The sequence below is a fragment of the Bos indicus x Bos taurus genome, chromosome 15 (genome assembly GCF_003369695.1).
Source record: "Bos indicus x Bos taurus breed Angus x Brahman F1 hybrid chromosome 15, Bos_hybrid_MaternalHap_v2.0, whole genome shotgun sequence".
NCBI lineage: Eukaryota > Metazoa > Chordata > Mammalia > Artiodactyla > Bovidae > Bos > Bos indicus x Bos taurus.
The window spans coordinates 2,542,642-2,551,372 of NC_040090.1; the positions used below are offsets into that span (position 1 = coordinate 2,542,642).

At 44.4% G+C, this 8,731-nt stretch overlaps 1 protein-coding gene across 3 annotated transcripts in view; it reads right to left on the bottom strand.

Annotated features, from left to right (window-relative positions):
• LOC113905246 (olfactory receptor 9Q2-like) overlaps positions 1–8,050 on the bottom strand; it is a 29,381-nt gene extending 21,331 nt beyond the window's left edge. For all 3 annotated transcript variants that reach the window (XR_003514620.1, XR_003514619.1, XM_027562254.1), the window contains exon 1: positions 7,821–8,050. The gene's annotated coding sequence lies outside the window, so the exon portion shown is untranslated. The remainder of the gene's footprint in view (positions 1–7,820) is intronic.
• Between the last annotated feature and the right edge of the window lie 681 nt (positions 8,051–8,731).

Consider the following 8,731-nt stretch of genomic DNA (forward strand, 5'->3'; position numbering starts at 1 on the left):
GAAGCTAGAAAATATCTTTTTCCATTCAGTTAAGGAGAGAAACAGTTCACCTGGACAGTCATGCCTCAGGGTTGTACTGAGAGTCCTTCTTATTTGTTCTAATCCTGAAGGCTGATCTGGATAATATAAAGTTCCCTAGAGGTTCTACTTTGTTGCAGTATGTGGATGAATTGCTTTTCTGCTCTCCTTGTCAGGCCTCTGTGGAGCCCTATACCAAAGTCACAGGTGTGGAGCTCTATACCAAGGTCACAGGAAAAAAATATCTGGAACTGGACTGAGCCCCATAGCCACTGTTGCCATGAGCCTCTGGATCTAAATCTGACCATTCCCTGACCCCATATTAGGTAAATGCTGCTGCTAAGTTGCTTCAGTCGTGTCCGACTCTGTGCGACCCCATAGACGGCAGCCCACCAGGCTCCCCCATCCCTGGGATTCTCCAGGCAAGAACACTGGAGTGGGTTGCCATTTCCTTCTCCAATGCATGAAAGTGAAAGTGAAAGTGAAGTCTCTCAGTCGTGTCCGACTCCCAGCGACCCCATGGACTGCAGCCTACCAGGCTCCTCTGTCCGTGGGATTTTCCAGGCAAGAGTACGGAGTGGGGTGCCGTTGCCTTCTCCAATATTAGGTAACCACCCACCCTATTATCCGCCCTATAGCACCTAACCATCACCTATGCCACCCTTCCAGTAGGAATTTTCTCCATCTGCAGGCTGTAAAAATCAGCTGCTGGCCTGGGCCTCCCCATCCGCTTAGCCAGTAAAGAACCCACCTGCAGTGCCAGAGACACAGGAGACATGGATTTGACTCCTGGGTCAGGAAGATTCCTTGCAGAAGGAAACGGGAACCCACTCCAGTACTCCCGCCTAGAAAATCCCACAGACAGAGGAACCTGATGGACTACTGTCCACAGGGTCACAAAAGGGTCGGATACCACTGAGCTCACTAATGCAGCCTGTGAAAGGGTTGGCTCTCCCTTGAGCCTGCCCGCAGTTCTAACAGCTTTCCCCACTCTGATAAACTTCATGCTTTTCTCATTCTGCCTCATGTTTGGAAATTCTTTCCCAAGCTGCACACAGACCATGATAGCCTCCTCACAGGAAGACAGCATGCCCCTTATTTTAAAGGGACAGAAGGTCACCAAAGAAAAATTGCGTTTTCCAGATATTTTATCTTTTAAAATTTTAATTGCAACCACATTTTATTTATCCAGTCACAGGTGTTGGACACTTGGGTTATTCCCAGTCTGTTCCTGTTGTGTCCAACAGCTGTGACTGGATAAATAGATGTGGTGGCAATTGAAATTTTAAAAGACAAAATATCTGGAAAAGGTAATTTTGTGGTGACAGAATGCAGATTCATGGTTGTCTGAGGTTAACAATGGGAGTAGAGACTGGCTGCAAATGGACATGAAGAAACATTTTGGAAGGATGGAAATGTTCTCAAACTGGTGTGTGCTGATGGTTATACAATTCTGCAAATTTACTAGAAATTATCAAAGTGTACATTTACAGTGAATGAATGTACAGTATGTAAGTTATCCCTCAATATTTTTTAATCAAAAAATTTTAAAAAACATTAAGTAAACTGGGCGGGGGCGGGGAGAAACGAAAAATTGCAGTTTGCCCAATCCAACTTCCATGTTTAGGGCGTCTGATACCAGAACAAGAACTACACCTAGAGCCGAATAGACTTCATGGACCACAAGTTTCCCAAAACCCAAAACTAAGCACTAACGAGGCTTTCTCAGCTGATCCGTTATTGCCAAAACTGGATTCCAACTTCTCTTTCAAGGCCAAACCTCTCCTCCAGGTGTTTTATTCAATAAAAACAACCTTGACTCAATGTTGTGGGAAGAACTGAATGATATCACCTTCAAGGCCTTAAAGCAAAGTGTGATGAACCCACCTGCCCTTGAGCATCCCAATGATCAGATTCCCTTTCCCCCCCTTTTTTTAATATGAAAAGGGAGGAAGCGCCCTTGGGGTGCTCATCCAGAAAAACAGAGACACCATTGACCCATAGTGCAGAACTGTCAGCAGCTGGGCCCAGGGGCGCAAGGGTGTGAGCCTTGCCTGAGGGCCACTGAGGCCACGGCCCTTCCAGGTAAGGCCAGTGAGAAAACTATTGTGGGCTCTCCTGTATCGTTTTTGCTCCTCATGCAGAAGGATCTCTCCTGAATTTTCATCACGTCTACATTTTCCAGCCAACCGTCTCACTGCCTATGAAGTCCTTCCGTTAACTGCACCTCACGTAATTCTTTGACATTTTAATGCCCTTAACCTGGCTGCTCTTCTCCTCTCCAGCACGGACTAGCTATGATTGCTCAGTGCTGACAGACCGCCTCCTGACGCCTGATGGTGAACTACAGGATATTCCACTGGGTAATCAGGACTCTGCCTTCTCCTGGTTCACTAACGGTTCTTACTGAAAAGGTGACAGTAGCAAGTACTGTGCTGGAGATGCTATTAGAACTCTTTTCGATGTTGTTGAGCAGCGTCTTCATCTATGGCTACTTGGGTCCAACAGACTAAACTATGTGCTCAACTATGTGCTCTTACGCAGACCTGTGCGTTAGCCAAGGACAAACAGCCAATATTTATATTGACAGGAAATATATTTTTAGAGTAGCTCATGGTTCTGGAATGTTTTAGAAGCAATATGGCTTCCTTACTTCCAGAGGAAATGAAATTAAAATTGGCCCCTATGTTCAAGAATTACTGAATGTAATACTTTGATCTGCATTAAGTAAAAGTATTACTTTACTTAATACTTCTAGTAAGATCTGGGGCATTCTAAACCCAACTTTCCGGAAATGAGGGGAAATCACCTTGCGGCTATTTCTGCGCCTGCTGCTATTTCCCTTAAAGAGACCTACAGTAGCCAAAGCTCCATCATGGAGCAAACGGATAGTCTCCTAAATGATAATTTAGAAAAACTGGCTCAATAACTGGCCTCAAAAAGGTAAAAGCAAAATTGGAAATTGAACAATTGTGGGTTTGATGAAAAGAGAAAGCTGTTGATTAGATCAGATGGCATCAAAGTCCTACAGGACACTCTATAAAGTCCCCAGTCCTCAACACTGCACATACATTAAACAAATGGTCAACAGACAAACGATAGTCTTCATGAGTCGATACTGGTGGGAAGTGTTAATAAGCCCCAAGTGCCTACCTTACTTGCCCCACCTGTCCAAAGTACAGCCCAGGAGCCTGATCACACTGCTCCTGGAGTTTCACCTGCCTAACAGACCATTTAGGGTCTGGCAAGTGGACTTCACACGACTTCCTCTGAATAAAAGATATAAATATGTTTTAGACGTGGCCTGTATGTTTTCACACTGGACAGAAGCCTTCTATTGCAGACAAGCTACTATACTTCCTTGATGGCTAAAGTTCTTTTGGAAGAGACCATCTCTACCTGGTGAACTCCCCTTGAACTTGATAGTGATCAAGGAACCCACTGCAGTGCCAGGTGCCCAAGCCAGTCCGTGCTGTTTGGCCAGTTTTACAACATTTCATGTCACCACTCTCAATTCTCTGGTTTAGCTGAACACCCCAACGGCGTGATTAAGACTCAGTCGGCAAAGTTCGTAGAGGTCCTCAAAATTCCTGGCCAAAAGCATTGGGTTAGTCCTTGTAAATCTTATATCTCTTTAGAAATATATATATATCTCCATATATCTTTAGAAATCTAATATAACCTCTTTAGTAACCCATAAACTCCCACCTTGGAGACAGTCACAGGATGCCCAATGTACTGGGCTCCCTCTTTAGTAACCCATTAACTCCCACCTTGGAGACAGTCACAGGATGCCCAATGTACTGGGCTCCTAATTCTTTTGACCCAAAACTAATAGAAGGAGAGACACTCTAACACTGCAAAGCCCTAGTTGCTTCTATTGAAGATTGCCATGTTTTGGTAGAGCAATGTTTTACAGGGTGACCTTGGGAGAAAAGGACCTTTAAGCATCACACCTTGCAACCTAGAGATTTTGTCTACCGGAAAAGACGACTGCAGGAGAATTCTCTTCAACCTGATTGGAAAGATCAGTAGCATTAGATGGTGCTAACCAATTTTTGTGTCGCCAAATGCCAAGGAATAGATTCATAGATTCATGTGACATCCCTCCAGAAAGTACCAGACACTGACTGGACCCACATATCATCTGGTGATCTAAAAGTAAAGATTTTCTGGAATTGAAGCAGACGTCTGATGAGACAGCTTTCCCATGATATCCAGACCAGGCCTGCAGGAAGTTCCTTCCCAAACTTTTGAGGATGAAATAACATGTCAGATGATCTCTCATGTCTATAATCTTGATAACATATAAACTTAAAAGGTAAAAAGTACCCTAGAGTTCTCCTTCCTACCCCTCACAGAGGATGAGATGGTTGGATGGCATCACCCACTCGCTGGACATGAGTTTGAGCAAACTCCAGGATGTGGTGATGGACAGGGAAGCCTGGCGTGCTGCAGTCCGTGGGGTCGCAAAGAGTTGGACACGACTGAGTGACTGAACTGAACTGAACTGAACCCCTCCCTATTGACTTGAATCGATTTCCCATCTGTGCATTTTCCCCCCAACATGAGACACTACACCCAGAAAAGATCTTTCCTGGAATTGGGAGGGAAAAGCCTATGAAACTAGAAAACCTGATTCTTGATGAGTAATTTTTTCAGAGAAGACCTTGATCAAAAGCGGGAATGGCAAAAAATAATAATAATAATAATGAACAGAAACTTAAATAAAGTTGAGAGACAAGAAGGGGGAGCTCTCACATCCTGCAACAATAGCAGAGCCCAACAGGAAGAATTAAAGCTCCTCTTTTCCCTGGCAGGGTGTTCCTGGCAGCTCAGCTGGTAAAGAATCCACCTGCAGTGCCAGAGACCCCAGTTCCATTCCTGGGTCAGGAAGATCTGCTGGAGAAGAGATAGGCTACCCACTCCAATATTCTTGGGCTTCCCTGGTGGTTCAGCTGGTAAAGAAGCACTTGCAGTGTGGAAGACTTGGGTTCGATCTCTGAATTGGGAAGATCCCCTGGAGAAGGGAATGGCTACCCTCTCCAGTATTCTGGCCTGCAAAATTACATGGACTGTATAGTCCATGGGGTTGCAAAGAGTCGGACATGACTGAGTGACTTTCACTTTCTTCCCTGGCAAGGATTCAGCCAATGAAAAGTCATGGACTCTGCTTACTGTAACCTTCCCAACTCCCTCTTCCCCTCTATAAAAATATCCTCCTTGTCATGTGGGAATTTGCACACACTCACCGTGGTTGGAGACCCTGAATTGCAATTCTCTGCTAGTCCCAAATAAATCCACCTTTGCTGGAGAAATAGCTGGCAGTCTATGTTTCAGATCAGCACCACAATTCAATACCTTGTGTTCCTTATAGCCCTGTTTTATCCCCATGATTCAGAAAGCAGTGATTATTTGTCAAAATTTTTCCCTTCAGGAGTGGGCCTGATACATCCTGAACTAAAGAAACCAATTAAATGTCTAAATAGATTTGTCTAATGCCCTAAAGAAAAATAGTGTTGGTGTTAAGCTTTTAATTGCAAGAAAGGCTGTGTTAAAAACAAAGAGTTTTCCTTGGAATTCCCCAACATGGATCTTTTACTATAAACAGCAATTCTGGAAGATAGGAAGCAAAGAGTTTACATGGAGAGGCTAAAATTCACACTATGAATAAAGAGTCATTTTCTTACCTAAAAGGAAAAAGAGATTGCAATGTAAGCCCTGACAGTTGCCTTTCCTTTTTGTAATGCAAGTGTCTGACTTTAAGCTTTGGTTGCTGAGGCACCCACTTCAAAGATGCCTCTGCTTCAACGCATCTAGGAAGGCCATCTCGAGTCTCTGCTTTGCTCCCTACCCCATGAGGTTCCTTTGTTTTAGAGACATTGGGTTATGTGACTGCCGGGGTCCAGCCCCGGCTGATCCAGGGTATTCGAAGCGGGGACGGCGCCGGCGACCTATTTATTTAAATATTTTATCAAAGATATAAAGAGTAATAGGATGAGGATAGCTCAGTAGGAAAATACAGTGGAGAAAAGAGGCTGAGTAGCTTGGTTTACACAGGAGACCAATAAAACTTCAAGACAAGAAGTTTGCACCACTTACGTAGGCCACAGGCGTCCTTCCATTCTCCCAAACGAGAGGAGACACTGAGGCCTCCCTGGTCGGATCTTAGAAGCCCAGGCATAATTAGTAAGCATGGTGGGTTCCACGCTCCAGATGGAGACTCAGCCAGAGTGAGAGAGAGAGAGACATGGGGAGACCAGTATTTTGAGAAACTGATCCCAATTCTTTATTTTCCATGGTCTACTTTTATACACTGAGATGTTATGCAAAAGTCACGCGGGGTCAGCAGTCCTGACTTTTATCAAAGTCAGGTGCTTCATACAAATGTATACAGAAGTCTTAGGGGTGTTACATCATCTTTTGGCCAGGGGGCCTGCTGACAATTTATGACCCTCTCCTTGTGACAGTGGTCAGTCAACCAGGACAGTTATATCTCCAGGGGTGATTATTCTTAAAACAGACGCCACCCAAATAAAGTTACATTCCTATAGGGTGAGGGTGTAGTGGGTTTTAGCTAAGGAAAGAATTTACTTAGCCTAAGGTCTAACGTGATTAATATCAAAGGTTAATACTTATTTCTTCTATATATTCATTAATGTGTGTAAGGGCAGGGGATATGGAGACTTAGCAACAAACATTGGCTCAACAAATGAAAAACCCTTCTCCAATACAATTTCTAATCAGCCCACTATACTTATACTAATAGTTTTCTAACTTTTCTAAGGAACCTGTTTTTAGAAGGTTTAAAGCATCTCGTGCCTCTCACGGTTGGGAGGCTGTGAGTGATCACATGTGGCCGGACAAGCCTGTCAGGCAGGCTAGAGAACCTTCAGGGGAGTTTGTAGGTTAAAACACTCTTACCACGCCCAGGAATTATTATTAACTGGAGCTCTAAGTTAACTCCTTCTCCAAAAAAGGTGGTGGGGGACAGCCCCCCGTAAAGTCAGAGGTGTAGGTGAGAGCCCAAAGTAGTAAAGTAGGCAGGCTCTGGTTATGGGGGTAGATGCTCCAGGAGTTCCAGGGGGACTCCTGAGGCTCAATCCTGCCTTTGTGTATGTCGAGCCTCCTTCCTCATGACCTTTGTCACGGGTGGAGTACCTCACTCTGGCCCCCAACATGTGGCCATTTGGGTACTCTTTTCTTTCTTTCTTTCTCTCTTCCCTTGCTTTAAATTCCCACTCTTATGTTTCTAATTCACTAGTAAAGAGCAATCCAGGGAAACCCTAGACCCCCACCCTCAACCTCAATCAAAGCAGATTCCCAGGCCTGTGGCCAAGCGCTCTCCGTGTGTCTCTACCAGAGGCTTCCTTGTATGCCCCCTGGCGTGCCTTATACACTCGCGGGCTTGTAAGTAATAAACTCTTTCTGCCTTCAAAGTTCCCTAATGGTTATTGCTAGAGGGTATCTTACCATAATAATAAGAACCACACGAGTTAGTCTAGTTACATTAGTTTGCAAAGAGGAGATGTCAGAAGGTCACTGGGCCCCTAGGCATTGCTAGGGATAGCGTTACCATCAATAGGCTGAGACCAGCAAAAAACAAAGACACACGATCAGTAGGCAAGGGAGGATAAACTGCATCTACCAGATTAGATTATAGATGCTGTCTGGATCTTAAGAAGGACCCAGTGCCCCAGTACCCCAGTACTCTCCAACCCCAGATGAGTCCCAGAGAAGGTCAGTATAGGTGCTAAAAAGACCCTGCCTCATTTTGTAGAAGAATCTGAAAGAGAAGATACCTGTGCTCACTTCCTAGGGTCACGTCAAGACTTCCAGGGATTTTCTGCATCCAACATGGCAGCAGAGGATGGTGACGACAGAGGGCCAAGAGTGACCTCACAGAATGCTGACACCCCAGTAGAAAACACTGATAGGCTGCTGGTCAATTATGAAACAAATATTAGAGAGCTGAAGGCGCCTCAGAGCTACACAAATAGAACCCAGAGTATACACTTCTTAACAGAGAAGCCAAGGCCTGGCGACGGGCAGCAGCGGTTACAAGCACGTGACAATAGGAACCAGGACGCACCAGCTGCCTCCACACAGAGCGAGTGAGAACAGAGGAGCTCACTGTACTGAGTGTCCTAGACTTCATAATCCATCGCACTAAATGTCCTACCTGCTATGCCAGGACGATACAGAAACGTCCTTGGAGCTTGGACCCCCGCCAGGGGGAAGAAGGGAATAAAAAGGAGAGAGAACTTTGAACTGACGTGAGTTGTTTAAATCCTGAATGGGCCATGTTTACAACTGAAAGTGACTTAGTTACCTTAGATTGGAAAGAATTCTTTTTTTTTTTTTTGCCTTCAGTGGAAAAAATATTGAGTTCAGTTGTAATGAAATATTAAGAAGTTATTTTTGTTTCACACTGGTGTTGAGACTGTAAATTATAAAATTATTAGAAATGCCAGCAGCAGGGACGAGAATCATGAACCAAAGTTAAGAGACACAAGAAATAAATACCCGTTTTAATAAAAGCTCAAGACGAATAAACAAGAGAATGATAAAATCTTCTAAACAACAGAAGGACATTTCTTTGGGCTTGAAAAAGTATCTTAAGCTTTCAGATCCAAACATCTCGCCAAGATCTTGCCAACAACACTGAAAACTAGACAAGCTTCTAAACACAGGGGTAGAATGAATACATCAC